General features: G+C 40.6%; 1 protein-coding gene across 5 annotated transcripts in view; it reads right to left on the bottom strand.

The window, feature by feature from the left end:
• dtnbp1b (dystrobrevin binding protein 1b) overlaps positions 1 to 18,028 on the bottom strand; it is a 68,039-nt gene that overhangs the window by 8,778 nt on the left and 41,233 nt on the right. The window lies entirely within an intron of this gene.

The following is an 18,028-nucleotide window of genomic DNA, read 5'->3' as shown; positions in this document are numbered from 1 at the left end:
CTTTCCCCCTCAACTCGCTGCTGGCTGCGATGCATGTGTGTGTGTGTGTGTGTCTGTCTTGTAGAGACTGCTCTATTAGATAAGGGGCCTCAGGGAAGCTTTGTTAAGATTGTCAAGCATTGTGTGGGGTTAGTAGCAGGAGACCGAGCAGGAGTAAGGGAGAAGCAGGGCAATGCATTTAGGTATAATTAGGACATGTGGACAGAAGGCATTACCAATAGAGCAGGATCCCGTTTTTTTAATCACTCCGTCTCTAATCTAATTCTCGATCCATTATTAGCTTCCCCAGACTATTTATTTGCATCATCTATGTACCTGCTGACTGAATGCATCCATCTGTTTGTCTGCCTGCCTACCGGTGGAAGCTTATTATTCCTTTCCCCATCAGATCCGCAGACAAAGATTTTTGAGAACTGCCATGAACGTCATGATTCCCAAAAGGTTCAAATATAAATCAGAACATAAATATACTCCAATATGGCGTACACTGTGATGGTTTATGCCAGTGCTCACACCTCAAAACACTTAAATGAAAACCACTCTACTTTTAATGAAGACCTCTTTTGTCATCTTTCTAGGCCTTCATCCCTCCATTCACCCCCACCGGTCTTCTTCCATCACTGCTATATACCAGACAACCGTATCCTGCTACGCGTGGCACTGTAGCTGCAGGGACTATTTTTAGCTCTTGCTCATTTAGCCTGCAGGATTAAGTTTGTGCTGATGAGTTTAGTAGAAGAGCACAAGTCATTAAGTCCCAACAAATTTCTGAAGCCGTGCCGCACATACGGACATACTATACAAATGTGCACGCTGGCATCAGATGATTCACGCGTGCAAAGGTGAGCTCGTGGGGATGATTCTGAGCCAACAGCATTATGTTAGTCATAGCATATGATGTCGAGTAATATAACGATTTTATTTAAAGAAATGGATTCTGTGGCACTCGCGTCACTGCAATCTAAAACGGCACAATCTCCAAACATCTTAATCAGACAGAGAGCCACCAATCATTTTCCTGCAGCAGATTACGACATGAACATGAAGTGCAACATCGACTTTACTACCTGACGGCGCATCTGTTTCCACAATCATCGTTCAAAAAAGGGCCAAGACAAGTGTAACTATCCCCTCACACGCTTTCTCTTTCTCAGCTGCACAGGAGGAAACAGCGCACTTTAAATCACGTGCTCCAAAAAGTTTGGTGTCTTTCTCGGTTCTCCGGTGTGCAAAGCAAATCCACAGAGACTCAGTCTTCTTGTTCAGATTCAATACGATGTGTGAATTTCAAATCATCTGCTTTCAGAGCTACAGAAACATCTGTTCGTGCTCTACAAAATGCAGGAAGCAGAACCCACAGGAAAAGGGGCTGGTGTGTCAGGGTGTGTGTGGCTGCTTGTGTGGGCGACTGTGCGTGTGAGTCTCTGTGTGTGTGTTTTTAATGTACCTACTCCTTATTGACAATAAACTCCACTACTGTGATAAAAACACAGTCTGCACTTTATTTGCTTTATGTTTACAAGTGTGCGGTATTCTTTTATATGGCATGTAAATGTGCACCCAAATATGGAAGTGCACTATTTTTGTCCCCCTTTTTTTTTAGCAGCTATACTGTTAGAAGTAGCTAAGAAGTGTCTGCAGGTGAAAACTAAAGAGGCCGACGTGCCACCGAGGGCAATTAAAGTCTTTAGGATTAAAATCAAGCTCTAGATGTGACCAAACACTCATTTTCTCACACCCTAGTTCGAGAAAGCAAGTGTTCATCATGCAGACTTGGTTACCTCGATCTGTTTTGAGGCTCAGTGCTAAACTGGGCTCACATTTTTAAAATAGGGGTTTTTAATTAGAGAGCTTTCAGAATTCTCTTTGGTGAGACTCCTTAGGTAAAAAGAGCATTCAGACAGAGCACAAACACAGTAGCAGCGATGATAAGCAACTCTTAAAGAAACCTTTTCAAATGGAAATATGTCTTTTTCTAAATCATCAGCAGCCAATTCAAGTCACGGCTGAGGCACTCATTTACACTTTGGTGTGCGCTTCACACATCAGGTGCTGCCTTCGGGCTTTGCCAGTGAAGAGGGGGTTAGGTTTGAAGCCTAAAACGGACAGATGAACGGGTAAACGGATGAAGGCATCGGTGGACTTGCTAGCCAGCTTGCCTGTGAGGCCTGCCTGGGACTGGAGCCATCGTTTATGCACCGGTCCTCGAAAGCTTCTATATATGCGTTTGCATGAGTGTGATACACAGGAGGACATGAAGAGAATGCAGGAGTGGCAGCGAGATGCAGAACGTGTGGGTGGGAAACGTTTTCATCCTTGTGTTCCAGCTTTTCTTGGAGAGAGATGACAGGAGAACAGGGGCATGGCTACAGGGCACGACCTTAACGGCAGTGCTGGAGATGCCACATAATGTAAAACTGAAGTGCAGTATTCTTATATGATGTCAAAGTCTGTGTTACCTTTATGAAAATAACTGTTTTATCTACTCCGAGACGCTACAGATATTTTAAAAAAGCTGCATTTTAGTTCGTCATAACAAAGCACTGGTGACATTTTTCAGCCATGAATAAAACTCAAAGCACAAATGATCTTCCCCCCAACCTCCTCTGTTATTTTGATTAGAGCTCAAAGAATCCATCCACGATCTCATTATGGCCGTTTCGCACACTTTACATCACACTGACTCGCTAAACAGATCAAACATTCAATATATCTGATGTAAAACCCTCCCTGTTTCATCTGTCACGTTAAATTAGCCGTCTGGTCTCACATGGATTTGTTTCCGTTTGCTTATAAAGGCCTAATATTTCATTCTGAGACAGCAACACACAGCCTGAACACCAAGAGGCAGGGCTGACAGTAGAGACAGCAACTGCTTCTTATTCTTCTTCTTAAGCCCTGCTCCCTCAGCCGTGGTATTTTTAGATTCCGTGCGCCTCGCTATATCTCTCAAGTGTTCAGGTTTCCGCCAAAGGCAGCCCCCGTGATGTAAATAAAACACATATAATGACTACCTTCTCTCTCTCCATGTGGCTCAAGTGTGACCTTACCATGACTGGATGATTCATTCATATGCATTTGTTTGTATTCTGATGCTGTTTAATGACTGCTGGCTTCTAATAATCTAAGTTGCATTGTTGGTTGATTTACACATGTGCATGCACTCTGCAGGCATCGCTGTTACTTCCTTTATCTTTAAACAGCTCAAGCTCACTGTTACCACCCTTACTACTCCCACATGTACACAGGCATGCAACTCTCTACGGGTCTCGTTTGTAATTTACTTCTTCTTTCGTGTCTAAAAAGCGACTGTGGCGGCTCCATGAAGTTCCTCTCAATCAAGCGCTAACAGCTTTGAAGCAGTTTCATCTTATCTGCTGTTTATAGTACATAACATGCATGACAATAAATAAATAAAACGTGTCATCTGATTAGGATACATCAGAGTTCAAAAACGACAAAACTCTGTGTGCATGTGTTAGGTGTCTTGCATATCCACAGCACGTTTTAAATGTAATTTTCAGCCTCCTACAGCCTTTAATCATTGCGGTGCTTTTGCAGTGTAAAAGTGTTTTATTGAGAACTTTTGGCTTCAGGACACGAGATTCAGATTGCAACTGCAGCTCTTTCACTGTCTCTGATATTTTGAAGAACAAGCCTATTTATCTTCCTGCAATATTACATTTTTTTTCCCCTCCAAAAACGCTCCACGTTTGCTGCTGGCCCTAATTTACACAGAAACCTAACTGAACCGTGGAAAACGGATGAATATGGTTATAAAGTGTGTGTGGCCCATTCTATTACCAACCAGGGAAATTCATTTGGAAAATGATATTGAATCATTGTGCGGCTTTTGTGACACATTAACGTTTGGAGCATTTTGCTACTGCTCCTGAAATGTTTTCGCGAGAGGGCCGCGTTGCCGTGTGGGCTACACTGTGGAGTACACGCTGCGTGGGGGAGTTTACCACGCTATTTTCATGCTTTCATAATCTTACAGTGGGCAATTGATTTCTTTGTGGTTTTTTGTTTACTTTCAACTGAAAAAAACCCTTTAGATTCAGTATTTTGAAATGTTACTGTGCACAGAGTAAATATGAGGTGGAACAGAAAAAAATGGAGCACATGTATTTAGAAAGTGTGTGTGACTAAAATGGACTGGAATACTATACTTAAAAGCATCTTGGATGGGGATGCTGTATGGAAACACAAAATTAAATCCTCTTCTACAGAACCTGTTACATCTGCACTGCCCAAATTTTGGATCAAGTTTCGGGCAGATGTCTCATTCCCAGCTCTTTTCCCTCCCCATAAATCACAAGTCTCCGTCACAGATTCAAAATATTTACAGTCAATTTGTCTCTGCTAATATGCCAATGTACTGGCATACAAACACAACTGTTACTTTACTCACTAGGCATTCACAGCTGGCGAGCACGCAGAAACTAGTTTTCACTGGTTTGTAATCAAATAAGTGTTTGCAATGATGCAGCAGCCTCAGTCGCTGATGGGTATCTAATGAGGGGCCTCTCTGAGACAAAATGAAAACAATAAAACACTGTATGAGGCAGGAACGTGTTGTGCTGTAGATTTTTTTCACTGACTTCTCCTGGGCTATTTAACATATTATTGAATCTTGAGCTACTCTCATTTCTTTATATTTTACTTCCGAGGACTCAGACTTTCTTGTCATTTTTTAATATAATCTTGAGCAACAGTTCTTCAGGCTTTCCAAGGGTCTTTTAAAGTTGTTTTTTTTCTCACTGGATGCTTTTTCTCTCATTTTCAGTCTAATCTCATTCTTTTGGTCATTCCCCAAAGCTCATGGCCAAGTCAGGATAAGAACATAGACTGACCGCTAAATCGATAGCCTTGCTTTCACGCTGAGCTCTCTCTTCACCACAACAGACTGATACAGGTTCTGCTTCACTGCTGCATCCATCTGTCAATCTCCTGAGATTCTCTAGCTCTTACACTTGGGGAAGCAATTTCTCCCTCTGGTTCCCAACTTTAACTGGGAAAGGGTCTGACTTACTGCCACCATTGTTCTTGGCCATCCAGTTCCTGTACAGGAACTGGATGGCCAAGAACAATGGGCCAGTCATCCATACTCCCAGAGAACCCCCACAGGATGCCCTAAGGAACACAGTCGAATGCCTTCTTCACATCCTCAAAACACATATAGGTTAGGCGGGCAAACTCCTGTGCACTCTTAGACAACCTCAAGGGTATAAAGAGATGATCCAGTGTTCAACAACCAGAGCAAAAAAACCCCTTTGTTCTTCTTGGGGCCCAAAGTTCAACTAACGGGCAGACTCGCCTCTACAGCACCCTAGTGTAGACCTTCCCAGAGAGCAGGAGTGCAATGCTCCTGAACTTGGAGCACCCTTTCCAGTCCCCTTCTTAAACCGTCATCCCAGTCTGACAATCCAGAGGCTTGATTTCACGTGATGCTGCAGAGGCGTGTCAACCACGACAGCCCAACCACATCCAGAGCCTTGAGGAACTCAGGGCAAATCACATCCACCCCAGGGCCTAGGCCACCAGAGAGCTTTTTGGCTACTTCATTGTCCACAGTGATGGGCGACCCCTCGTCCCCAGACTTCACTAAAGTAAGCATATCAGCGGGATCAAGGAGATCCTGGAAGTATTCTTTCCACCACCTTACTATATCCACCGTTGAGGTCATCAACACTCTGTTCCCACTGTATATAGCATGAGCAGGAAGCTGCTTCCCTCTCCTCCCTGAGTAGCCGAGAATAGATCCCCAGCCTTGAAATTAAATGGTTGCGTTGTCCACATGAATTAAGATGGCACACATTAATGCTCTTGTCAGTGTTTCTGTCAGTAACCAGTAGAATATTGAATTAAGTGAGAGTATCAACAAACATTTAATCAGTTTTCCTAGCTACACATGTAACCAGGCAACTGCACACCAACATATAAGGCAAAGCTCAGTAGGAGGGCTTTTTGCCTCCTGCTTAGTCATTCACAGTCTAAACTCTACCAGAAAACAGGACATTTTTCATTCCAAAAATGGCTTAACGTTCCAGAGACCCCACGTAGACTGTAATGGTGTAGTAAACGGCCCTAATTGATGTGAATAATTCTTTTTGACTGATTCCACATTGAAACACATCCTTAACTAATGTGACAAAACAGCGAGCTGCCATTATTATTTACCTGCGTTACTGTTTTCTGTCAATTAGTCACATAAAAGGAACAAGAGACAAATTGCTTAGACAGGCAGGAATGTGTGCAGATACCCACATGAATACGCACACACTCTTTAATAGAGCGAATGGGTCACGACTAGGCCTGGCAGCAAATCAGAGGTGTCAGCTACTGTAGCAGCCCAACGATTCACAGCAGAAGGCTGCACGCTGGAATTAGGAATGTACCAATCACAAGTGAGAGGGGTGAAGGTTACATCTGTAAATGTGAGTCTAACCTTGCAGAATGTGTTCGGATAAGGCTGAACATGCGCTGGCTGAGCTTTTGTTAAAATGTCCTTTAGGTGTCAACTTTGTGCGACTGTACTATGTTCTCTGAAAAGCCATCTGTTACAAAAATAAGACAATTTTTCAAATTACTAGAATTAGTTACGAGTTATCAACTCAACTCAAACTGTCCTCCCCAGCTTTAAGGTTTGTGATGGTTAAATATTGGAAAAACTACACTATATACACTGCAGGAGATCTTGCAAAGACTCAACCCTTTAAAGCGTGAACCATTAAATTAGATTGTTTTGGAAATGGAGTGTTTACTGAACCTACTGATACATTTATTCAATATTTAAAAAGGTAATATTTAAAACACACACACATACATGTATATACACACACACACACACACACACACATATACACATATACACACACACAGAGACACACACACACACACACACACACACACACAGAGACAGACACACACACACACAGAGACACACACACACACACACAGAGACACACACACACACACACACACACAGACACACACACACACACACACACACACACACAGAGACAGAGAGAGACAGAGAGAGATCCCAATGCAAATGCAGAAACACACATTACCACCCACAGATGCAATTATATAACATGACACATGAAAGGATGCATTTACTATTTCACTTTTAATCTGACTTGGCACAATAGTGAAGAAAGACAACATGCATTAGGCTTTATCTGCATAATTATCTGACAAACTCCATGTTCATCATGTGGCATTCAGCTGACTCTTTGTGTACAAAACTGTCTTGTTGCTGCACAGATACAGTGAGCTTCAGCTCTGGGAGGTCCTTTTTGTTTTCTTCTGCGACTATGAAGTTAAATATTTCAAAAATCTAAATGCTATCATCTAAAGAGCCTGAAGCAGCATGTATGAGTATGCACAAATGCACTGTATGCACAGAATATGAAAAAATATTAATATATTTTAGCTGACAGCTGACATTTTCAAATGCATTCCTACTGCTGTAAGGCATCTGGCCTCTTTAAATGCGTACATTCAATACTACATGAAGTCATGCAACAGGCATGGTTAAAAGGACCAAGTTTACACCAGCAGGGCAACGAAATAGGGTCAACCACAGAGAATTAAAAAGCATATGGGACATATCCAGCATTTGTCCAGCATATAATAAGTCATTTTCTACACAGTCTATTGTCAAATTCTAACAATCTGTACTTGCCTTTCTTCAAACTGCATCTTTAACATATTTGTGACCCACAGTTACACGAGACCACTATATATAGTAGGGGTGGGGGAAAAAAATCGATACTGTGTAGTATCGTGATATTTTGTTTGCTAATAATGTATCGATACAGGGACAGCAGAAATCGATATTTTGTTACAAAAAAGTTTTTGTGGACTGGAACATGCTCTGACTTCAGAGCATGTTGATCCTTTTTCTGAGCAAGAATCCTGACATTCCTTCACTGTCCAAATGTGTGTAACTTTTTTTATGGCAGCAATGAACATGACAGTTTACTTATTTTCATTTAAGACATGTTGTATTTTAATTAAGTTTAAAACTTTTTTTATTTAATGTAAAATTATATTTTGTTTTAATTTACTTTCAAATTCTTCAGTTGCTGAAGGGGCTGCATAGTTTTCACAAATTTCATAGTTCAGAATAGCTATAATTGTACCAGATGGTAAGTTGGACTAGACTGTAATACAAACCGTTCAAACTGACTGAAATGAGAGAAAGACTGAGTGTGAGACTTTGTTATTAGATAAAATGAATATTGATAAAGTTTACCTTTATGTACAGAATCTGAATATCGCAAAATATTTTTAAAAATTGCAATAATATCGTATCGTGCGTTAAGTATTGTGATAATATCGTATCGTGGGATGTATGGTGATTCCCACCTCTAATATATAGTTTACATGGCCTTGAAACATTCCTCATATCTGGTGAAAGAGAAATGCAATGAGAGGGAGAAAGAGTTGTTTCATCTGACAACACCTGACAGCTCTTCTAGCTCCTCACAAGCATGTCAAACTACCCGCCTCACACAATCTGTTAAAAAATAACATTCTCGTTTGCCTACAAAATGCACTGCCCACACGAGCCCTCATCACGCTCTCTGATGCAGATTTTGCTGACTGCATCGAGCCTGTCTTTTATACCGAACGCCCGGTGTGATATAATGCTCGCGACAGGTCTGAGAAATGACGCTTCCTAGTAAGTGGATATTGAATTCTCGGGCTAATCAGGATTTGGCAGTTCCAGTCTTGCTTCGTTTGCAATTTTAAATGCTGCTAAACACATATTTTCAAATGGAGATTAACTGTGTCTTAATGAGTAATAAAAAATTACATTTCCCATACTCCTCTCTGTGCACAGAGATAAATATGGGACAAAGAGACTTCCTGCTCTGCCAAATAAATCATTTATCAGCCAGTCGGCTCTTAGCAATTAACAACGAGGAGCTGAACTACGGTGGATACAAATGACACCTTGACAAAGGCTTAGCACATCTGCTCACGTAGTATGGCTATGTCATGCTGTACTGTTCGAAACAGATAAAAAATTTACCCATCTCCCCGGGAGACAATTAAAAAGGCTTACATCACAGAAACCTCTGAACTCTTAACGGAGGCCGAAAGAGCGGGTGAAAAGAGGAGGAAAGAAACGGAGGATGAGGAGCGTTTTCTAGTGTGTTAATTGCTTGCCTTGAAGGGAGCTTTTATCACACCAATAAGAGTGATGTCTTTTTTAATGATGGGTAAAGTGGTAATGACTGGGTGTAAATTGGGAAACCTAGCCAACATGACCCTTGCAATTATAAAAAGGCAGTTAAAATCTCTGGAAGACTGCAGTGACTAAAATACACAGCAAAATCACTGACCACATGCCCTGCAGCATTTTTTTTTTAATGCTGATATTGTGAACATGCAAAAGCTAGAATATTACAGTTGCACTGTAGTTGGGTTAAATCAACTACAGTGCTTGTAGATTATTTGGAATTCGTGAAAATAAATAGATGCATGTGCTCATATATTTAGAATCTGTACACAAGCAGAGTTTGTTTTGGGCCATAAAATATGCGAATATTTTACATTTCATGCAGGCTTTGATGCATTATGCAAGGATGCTCTCTTTTTTCTATGCAATTGCAGTCTTACTTCAGCAAAACACAACCGCAAGTGTTCAGTGAAGACGCCACTCCAGAATGACCTATTGACCCTTTCCATGATTATTCCCTATTTTACAAAGCTGTTGAAAGGGAGGAGACGCGTATAGGTGAAAGAGATTTTGGGATGACATGCATCTGAGCCTTTCAGCCAATTTTGCAGAAACTCTGCCCCACTGCTGCACAAGTAGACTTAAAGGGTATACCATACGTGATGAATAATACCTTCTAAAACACGTCATTTTGCCAGTATCCCCAATAACAGTACAGACTTGCCCGCTAGAAACAGCTGCATGTGCTGTAACATAGCAATCAAGTGAGAGACAGTGTGGAGTTATACATGCATAACAAGTACAGCATCAAACACAGAACCAGTGAAGCATAAGCACAATGTGGGATGACTTGAGCATAAAAATGTAAAAATCGTCTTACAAATTGATGTGCAAAGTTTCAAGTGGAGCCAGTGCATGCTTCATTTTAAACCCCTGACACGACTGTCTCTTTTTAAAACTGTCTACAGCTTATATTCTAACATAAGGGGCGTGAAAAATCTGCAGTGCGCTGACTTTTGGGCCTGTGTTATGTGTGTCTATACATAACAGAGTTGCCACACCATGCAGAAAAGGCTCACACACGTTCTCTTTGATGAATTTTTCATCAGAACTCATGTCAGTGCAAGAGCGGGAGCGAGTGTACTGCAGGTCTTTTCATTTAGAGATGCTGATAAATGATAGATTAGTTTAAAGACAAACAGTCGTGCTGAACCAGAGCAGGTGTTCTGACATATACGCAACATGGTATTTTTATTATTTAAAGTTTGCATATTTTTCTGTCGTCACCTGAATTGACAGACAAGGGCTTTTGATGAGAGGTGGAAGCGAGAATGCAATACATTTTTACAGTAAGGTAAATATAAACTGCATTTGAGATTTATCTATGTATGTTTCGGTTAAAGTCTTTATGTCCAAGAAGAACACAAAGTGAAGGTCGTGTGAGACCATAATGTGTTATTTTGTGTAATTTTCAGTTGATGAATTTCCTTTTTATGGGTTGAGAAGCTTTCTTTCATGCTTTCTTTGTAGGAGCCCATGCTAACGCAAACACATAAAGGTCTTTGAATAACCGTGGTAGAAATGTGTGCATATAAACCTGGGTCGAGAGGCAGCCACGTGGGATAATGCAACTATTATATAAATATATACAAAAGCGACTCCTTTATATCTCAAGAGCTGCTCTGCTGTCATCTTGTGATGACAGAGTAAATGAGAGGCAGACTGAGATAATCTGTCTGTATATATGAGTGTGTGTTCCAGATAAGATTCATGTTGTGGGAATCTGTTTGTGTTTACACAGTGACATCATGGACCCATGCATCTTCTCAACGGGGACAAAAAGCAAGTCCCCATAAATTTATTTATTCAGATTTAAAGGGCAAGACTTGTTTTAATTTGAGGATCAAGTCGGATTTAATTTATAAAATTAGGCAAGTAGTATTTATGGTTAAGGATGAAATGGAAGTCAATGTTTGTGTGTATTCGTATTATTGTTACATGCGGGGGCTTGAACCTGACCACTCACCAAGTTATGGGGACAAAACTGAAGTCACTGTGTGTCGAGGCTGGTTTTTGAGCGTTAGGTTGGAATTTTAAGCATGAACTGATCACACCGAAAGCGACGTGGATGAGGATGTCAAAAAAACCTGACAGCTGTGTTTGTTTTCCCACTTGAACTGAGGTTGAGGCAAAGCGCTCACCTCGTCCTGCATTGTAGAATAATGTAGACATAGCAGCTTCTGCATAATTCACTGCAATTTCCATTTCAATGACATTTTGATGTCACTGCAAACTTGCAGTGTGAGCAGGTCCATAAGCAGAAATGAAAGGCTATGTTCCTAAACAAAACAGTTGTATTTCAGCCTGTAGGGCTGATGTTATTGACGCAGTTACGATGCACTGCTCTACATATTGACACTGAGGTGTCATAATAATGAAGTGAAACTCAAAAGGTATTTTACGAACACTGTCGTGCCAGTTCTTTCTCTTTTTTTCAGTTCCCTGGGTTAACTGCTGAGCAGAGAGCTCATGTCTTCATCTGTGCTGAAGTCTTACACTAAACAGTTCAAGGGTGTTTTTCTCCCACTGACAGAGATATCAGAAGCTATCAGCAACATCTCTTTATTTTTGCTAAGCTCCAGTTCCTCTCTGTCACTACATATTTTTCAAGTATTCTCTTCATCCCTCTTTTGTTGCTCTTGTCTGTCGTTCACATCCTCGTTTATTTGCAGTCGTGGTGTGCACTCCTGTCGGTCCCAGCATGAATTGTAAAAGCCTAATCTTGGCCACAATATTTGCACAATGATGACATAAAACTGCACATATAAAGCCCCTCTGGCATTTATTACCCCAAACTGTACTTTGTTGTTTGATTATCTTTTCTTTTTTTCCAGTGTTTCACTTTCTTTTGCCCGTGGCCTGGTGCAGTACCATCTATGTAGTACTGTATGTCCCGCGGCTGTTAGAGTGCATCATGATCATGTGGTTCAATTCTGCTGTTCAAAAATGTATACCTTGTAGCCTCAAGTCAAACACATTCATATTTGAATAGCTTCACAGTTTGTCAGCACATAATATTTTAAGCTAACCTTCAATGAAGCAGTGTACCAACTACACCAGCTTTCTGTAGTCTTTAAGAAATCTGCAAACAGACCTTATTAATAAAGATGGATGCAATGGGTATCTCTCTCTTGCCAACACATGTGTGGTCACATAGATCTGCAGCAAATACAAGTGTTACTATTATTGCCTGTCTCGTATCTGTCGCTAGCCTTTTCTGTCTGGACCAGCTGTGTAGAAATGAGGAGATGCAGAAATTGTCAGAATGTTGCATAAAACTGGGTTTTATATCCTCTGTGCTGATAACATTGCTTCCTTCTCAAGCACTTGCAGCACATAAATGATCACTCACTTCCCCCACCAAGGGCCAACCCGGACTATCTTCCTGAAAGTAAAAATCTAAAAGTCTTTAGATTTTTATCTAAAGACATTTACACTTATTGTGACACATAGACCTGTTTTAATTATTAATTAAATTCTCTTTTTTCTGTTATACAGTTTTGACGATTGACAAATATTACTGCAGAAGCTCAGTATTTATATTAGCATCTTTAGACAATACCTTTAGCAGCAATAGGTTTTAGCAACAGCATCACCTGCTAAGTTTGAAACGCTTGCTTATTCGTTTAGTGACTGTGCTGTTTTGTCGATTTATCTGTCGTTTTGGTGTTACAGCAGGAGTGTCACATTGGTCCCACACCCACAAACATGCACACATAAATAATAAATCTGTCAAACAATACCATACAAAGAACATAATAACTGATATCTGCATCCATGAGTATCCACAGCATGCTGATGCATATTCAGCGACACAGATGTGCACATGGCCTAACATTTCTTTTCTGCTAAGAAAATCCACAAAAACATAAAAACAAAGAGGAAAAACGGGAAGTGGAGGAACTTGTCTTTACAGTATGTACAGAAAAGAAATACAGAAGCACAAAGTAAAACAGGAAGTAAACTGTGACAGACTCTCCTTGGTAGGCGCCTACAAATACTAACTGTTCAACCATGGATCTAATTAGAGCTTCTCTATAGCTGTCTAACCACACCATCACTTTTCTCTTGATCCTCTTTCTGCCCATTTTCCAGAGGGGTGGGAGGAGAGAAGAGGAAAAAAAGTGATAACCCACCTGCTGAGGTACCTCACACAGTGATGGAAAATGCAATTTCTAAACCATCTGTGACCAGGTTTTGAAACAAAAACACCCATTACACGTGCTTCTTTTCTGTGCAATGAGAAAAGAGATTTCACATTTGGATAGATACTCTATGCATGAGAATGCACAGTGTTTTTTAATCTCTTCAGTGTGTGTGTGTGTGTGTGTGTGTGTGTGTGTGTGTGTGTGTGTGTGTGTGAGAATTTAAAGCAGCTTGTCATCTTCGTCCCTGAGTTTTACATCACCGCCAGGCACATTTGCGAGGGTGTTTGAAATCACCTGACAGCTTAAATTCAGATTCATCCCTCTCGCACTTCCTTAGTGTGTAAAATTATATATCAGTCACTATTGTCCCTTTAATTACAGTCATTACGCTTTGTGTGGATCTAAGTATTTATTCCTTTGTCATGTCATGCAGCTCAGAGTATAATTTCTCAGCATGATAAGCAACAGGAGCTTATTTGTAGCTGTGATACTAAAAAAGGGTAACGGAAAGATTATACAACTCCATTACAATCTACATTAACTCACACATGGCCTGACGAGAGTGCATGCGATCCTCTTTTTGTACATTCTGAACCAAACAACCGATATCTTCTTAATGTGCTTAGATGTTTCAACAATTCAAACAGCTGAGCAGAAATCCTAGCATGCCAAATTAAAAACAAGCACATATGACAGCACATATAAAAGGGCTTGAAGAGCTTCTGGTATTATGTAATAATATTACATGTGTTAAATGCTCTGTAGGTTAATCACTTAAACCACAGTGCATTAAGCCAAAACCTCTGAAAATATGTCACAACTACAGTAATGATAGGACATCGTGTGTGAAAAGGTCATGGTTCTCTCACTTTTATCTGTCGGTATTTGTAAATTAATGAAAGATCCTGTCATGGCTGTAGCGGAGGAGTGCAGGGTTCCTCTATTTCACCACCACAGCCAGCACCAATTAGTAGACTTCCAGACATTGTGTCTGTCTTGCTCTAAAACATCAATATTCTGTTTCTTTACTGCATTACCCGATTTGATTTAGTCTTTAAAGTCCTGTTCTACTATTAATCTCTTCTTATTTTTCTCGAGTCACTAATTGCATGTCTCATCATCCCCTCTCCTTCACCCTCCACCTGTTTTCAATCCTATCCCTTTTCCTTTTCGCTGCTCTCTCCTTTCTTTAGTGTCATTTGTTTGCTCTATCATTTTTCCTTTCATTGTTCATGTCATTTTGTTTTTGTACTCGTCTTCCTTTTACTCCCCATTAATGTTGTCTCGCTTTTTTTATTGTCTCCCTCGTCCCTTTGCCCGTCCGTGCCTAATTAAGTTGAACATGTTATACAAAAGGATGACAAAGTAACAAATGAAAGCATTAAAAATCGCCAATTTGCAATTTATGCAACAGATACAAACTGTAAGCTGTCTCTCTAGATGAGTAAACTTATGAGTGTTACTAGAGGAGACATATTGCTAACGGTTTGCCAGCAACACCTGTTAAGCCAGGTGGACATGACTTGGAAAGAAGGAAGGTGGAAACGAGTCACGGAAAGAGGGAGGGAGGGAGGAAGAGGGGGACAAAAGGATAATAAACAAACCTGGAGCACACAGAGAGATGTCATAAATACAGGGAGTGCAGAATTATTAGGCAAGTTGTATTTTTGAGGAATAATTTTATTATTGAACAACAACCATGTTCTCAATGATCCCAAAAAACTCATTAATATCAAAGCTGAATGTTTTTGGAAGTAGTTTTTAGTTTGTTTTTAGTTTTAGCTATTTTAGGGGGATATCTGTGTGTGCAGGTGACTATTACTGTGCATAATTATTAGGCAACTTAACAAAAAACAAACATATACCCATTTCAATTATTTATTTTTACCAGTGACACCAATATAACATCTCCACATTCACAAATATACATTTCTGACATTCAAAAACTAAACAAAAAAAAAATCAGTGACCAATATAGCCACCTTTCTTTGCAAGGACACTCAAAAGCCTGCCATCCATGGATTCTGTCAGTGTTTTGATCTGTTCACCATCAACATTGCGTGCAGCAGCAACCACAGCCTCCCAGACACTGTTCAGAGAGGTGTACTGTTTTCCCTCCTTGTAAATCTCACATTTGATGATGGACCACAGGTTCTCAATGGGGTTCAGATCAGGTGAACAAGGAGGCCATGTCATTAGTTTTTCTTCTTTTATGCCCTTTCTTGCCAGCCACGCTGTGGAGTACTTGGACGCGTGTGATGGAGCATTGTCCTGCATGAAAATCATGTTTTTCTTGAAGGATGCAGACTTCTTCCTGTACCACTGCTTGAAGAAGGTGTCTTCCAGAAACTGGCAGTAGGACTGGGAGTTGAGCTTGACTCCATCCTCAACCCGAAAAGGCCCCACAAGCTCATCTTTGATGATACCAGCCCAAACCAGTACTCCACCTCCACCTTGCTGGCGTCTGAGTCGGACTGGAGCTCTCTGCCCTTTACCAATCCAGCCACGGGCCCATCCATCTGGCCCATCAAGACTCACTCTCATTTCATCAGTCCATAAAACCTTAGAAAAATCAGTCTTGAGATATTTCTTGGCCCAGTCTTGACGTTTCAGCTTGTGTGTCTTGTTCAGTGGTGGTCGTCTTTCAGCCTTTCTTACCTTGGCCATGTCTCTGAGTATTGCACACCTTGTGCTTTTGGGCACTCCAGTGATGTTGCAGCTCTGAAATATGGCCAAACTGGTGGCAAGTGGCATCTTGGCAGCTGCACGCTTGACTTTTCTCAGTTCATGGGCAGTTATTTTGCACCTTGGTTTTTCCACACGCTTCTTGCGACCCTGTTGACTATTTTGAATGAAACGCTTGATTGTTCGATGATCACGCTTCAGAAGCTTTGCAATTTTGAGACTGCTGCATCCCTAATATGCTTAATTGGTAGTAGGCTTTCGAGCCTATACAGCTTGGAGTAAGACAACATGCATGAAGAGGATGATGTGGACAAAATACTCATTTGCCTAATAATTCTGCACTCCCTGTATTGCATATCCGTGGCTGACATGTGTGTGACTCAACAACAAGTGGGTAGATTAACAAACCCCCCCCCCCCCCCCCCACCCTTAAATGTGCAAATATGAGCCTATTTGCTTAATGACTAGCAGTGAAAACAATGAAAAAGGTCTAAAAATAATCAATACATTTTTTTTTGTCATTTAGCAAATACAAAGAAACAAGAAGAGGGGTCAGTTGAAGTGAATATTAATCTCTTCTAATCTCAAAGGCCGTCTTTGACAATGATCAGACAAATTCAACACACGTCAGCGTGCACAGACTCTGTGTTTATAAGCTCTGTGATTAATGTTTGAATATGCTAATAATTCACAAGCTAATTGCTTTTAGTTTAACTAAACCAACTGAGGAGGAGAAATGTATGCGAAAATAAAAGCATACAGTTACAGTGTCTTACTCACTGAAGACATTTTCGTTTCAGTGCCAGATTCAAACAACAATCGTGTCATTTAGAGAGCTTTAACTTTTTAGCACGAGCAAATAATTGGTTCAGCATGAAAAAATTCCCACCTTCTGTGCTGCTGCCTGCTCGCTGTCACATTTCCAACATTCCTGTTCTGCCGAAAGTAGACACCAATTACCATTTTAAAATCCAATATTTCTGACACATAGTCCCAATACTGATACCTTTAATGAGCATTTACCTATCAAATATTGTGTGGTGAACATAAACAGATTTTTATGCAGGGACAAGGAAGATCAACCCTACACTAGTAAGGACAACCAAAAAACACCAGGAATACATTTTTTTTAAGTTACTAAAAACCTTCACTTCAAAAGTTCACGTCATTTCCTTCAGCATTAAAACTTGAGTTTGCCCTGTGGCTTTAGCTATCTGAGATAGTGCAGGAGTCTGCTACTCTACCATATTTCAATAGTGCAGACTCTCCTTATTAAAGCAGCACAAAAGACTAATTATATCTGGAGCGCTTTGATTTACATGCAATTAAAGTTTCATGTGAACCTAGATAAAGTGGGCAATGGGGGGGCAGAGGAGAGGAGAGGAGATTAAGGACACCAGTGGTGAAGAGAGCAGATGTGTACAGTAACCGTGCACAAAGAGAAAGAAAGGTGGGGATGGGTAAGAGAGGTGAGTAGATGGGGAAAATAGCGGAAAGGAACAGAGAGGTGAGGTAAGCCATCATTTGGCTGAGGAAGTGATGACACAGCACATCCATCTCAGTTGCAGGTGCCTGCTGTTGCTCCTTTACAGAGGACACAAACTAACGAGGATAGAAGAGATCTGCACCATCATTACACTTTGATAATATCACACTGAGTCAAGATGACAGGATGCAGATAAAAATACTGCCGCTTTAGAAAAAAGACGCTCTAAAAAACACAAGTCCATAAATAGTTCATAAGTATCCTCTCTCTTTGTATCATCTCTGATGATTTGCTTTCAGGGTTTAATCAATAAATTCAGTGCAGTGAGCACTAAATTTGTATTTCATGATCACAAGCACGCTGGCTGTTTTATTTATACTACCTTAGATATGGCAATATGTTAATATTTATCTCCTTGATGAGATCTTTTCCTTTGCGCTTGTTCAATCT

The sequence above is a fragment of the Perissodus microlepis genome, chromosome 22 (genome assembly GCF_051167445.1).
Source record: "Perissodus microlepis isolate ML-2025 ecotype Zambia chromosome 22, ASM5116744v1, whole genome shotgun sequence".
In the NCBI taxonomy this organism is placed as follows: Eukaryota; Metazoa; Chordata; class Actinopteri; order Cichliformes; family Cichlidae; genus Perissodus; species Perissodus microlepis.
Note: the sequence above shows the minus strand (reverse complement) of the source record. Positions and strands in the feature narration are given on the sequence as shown.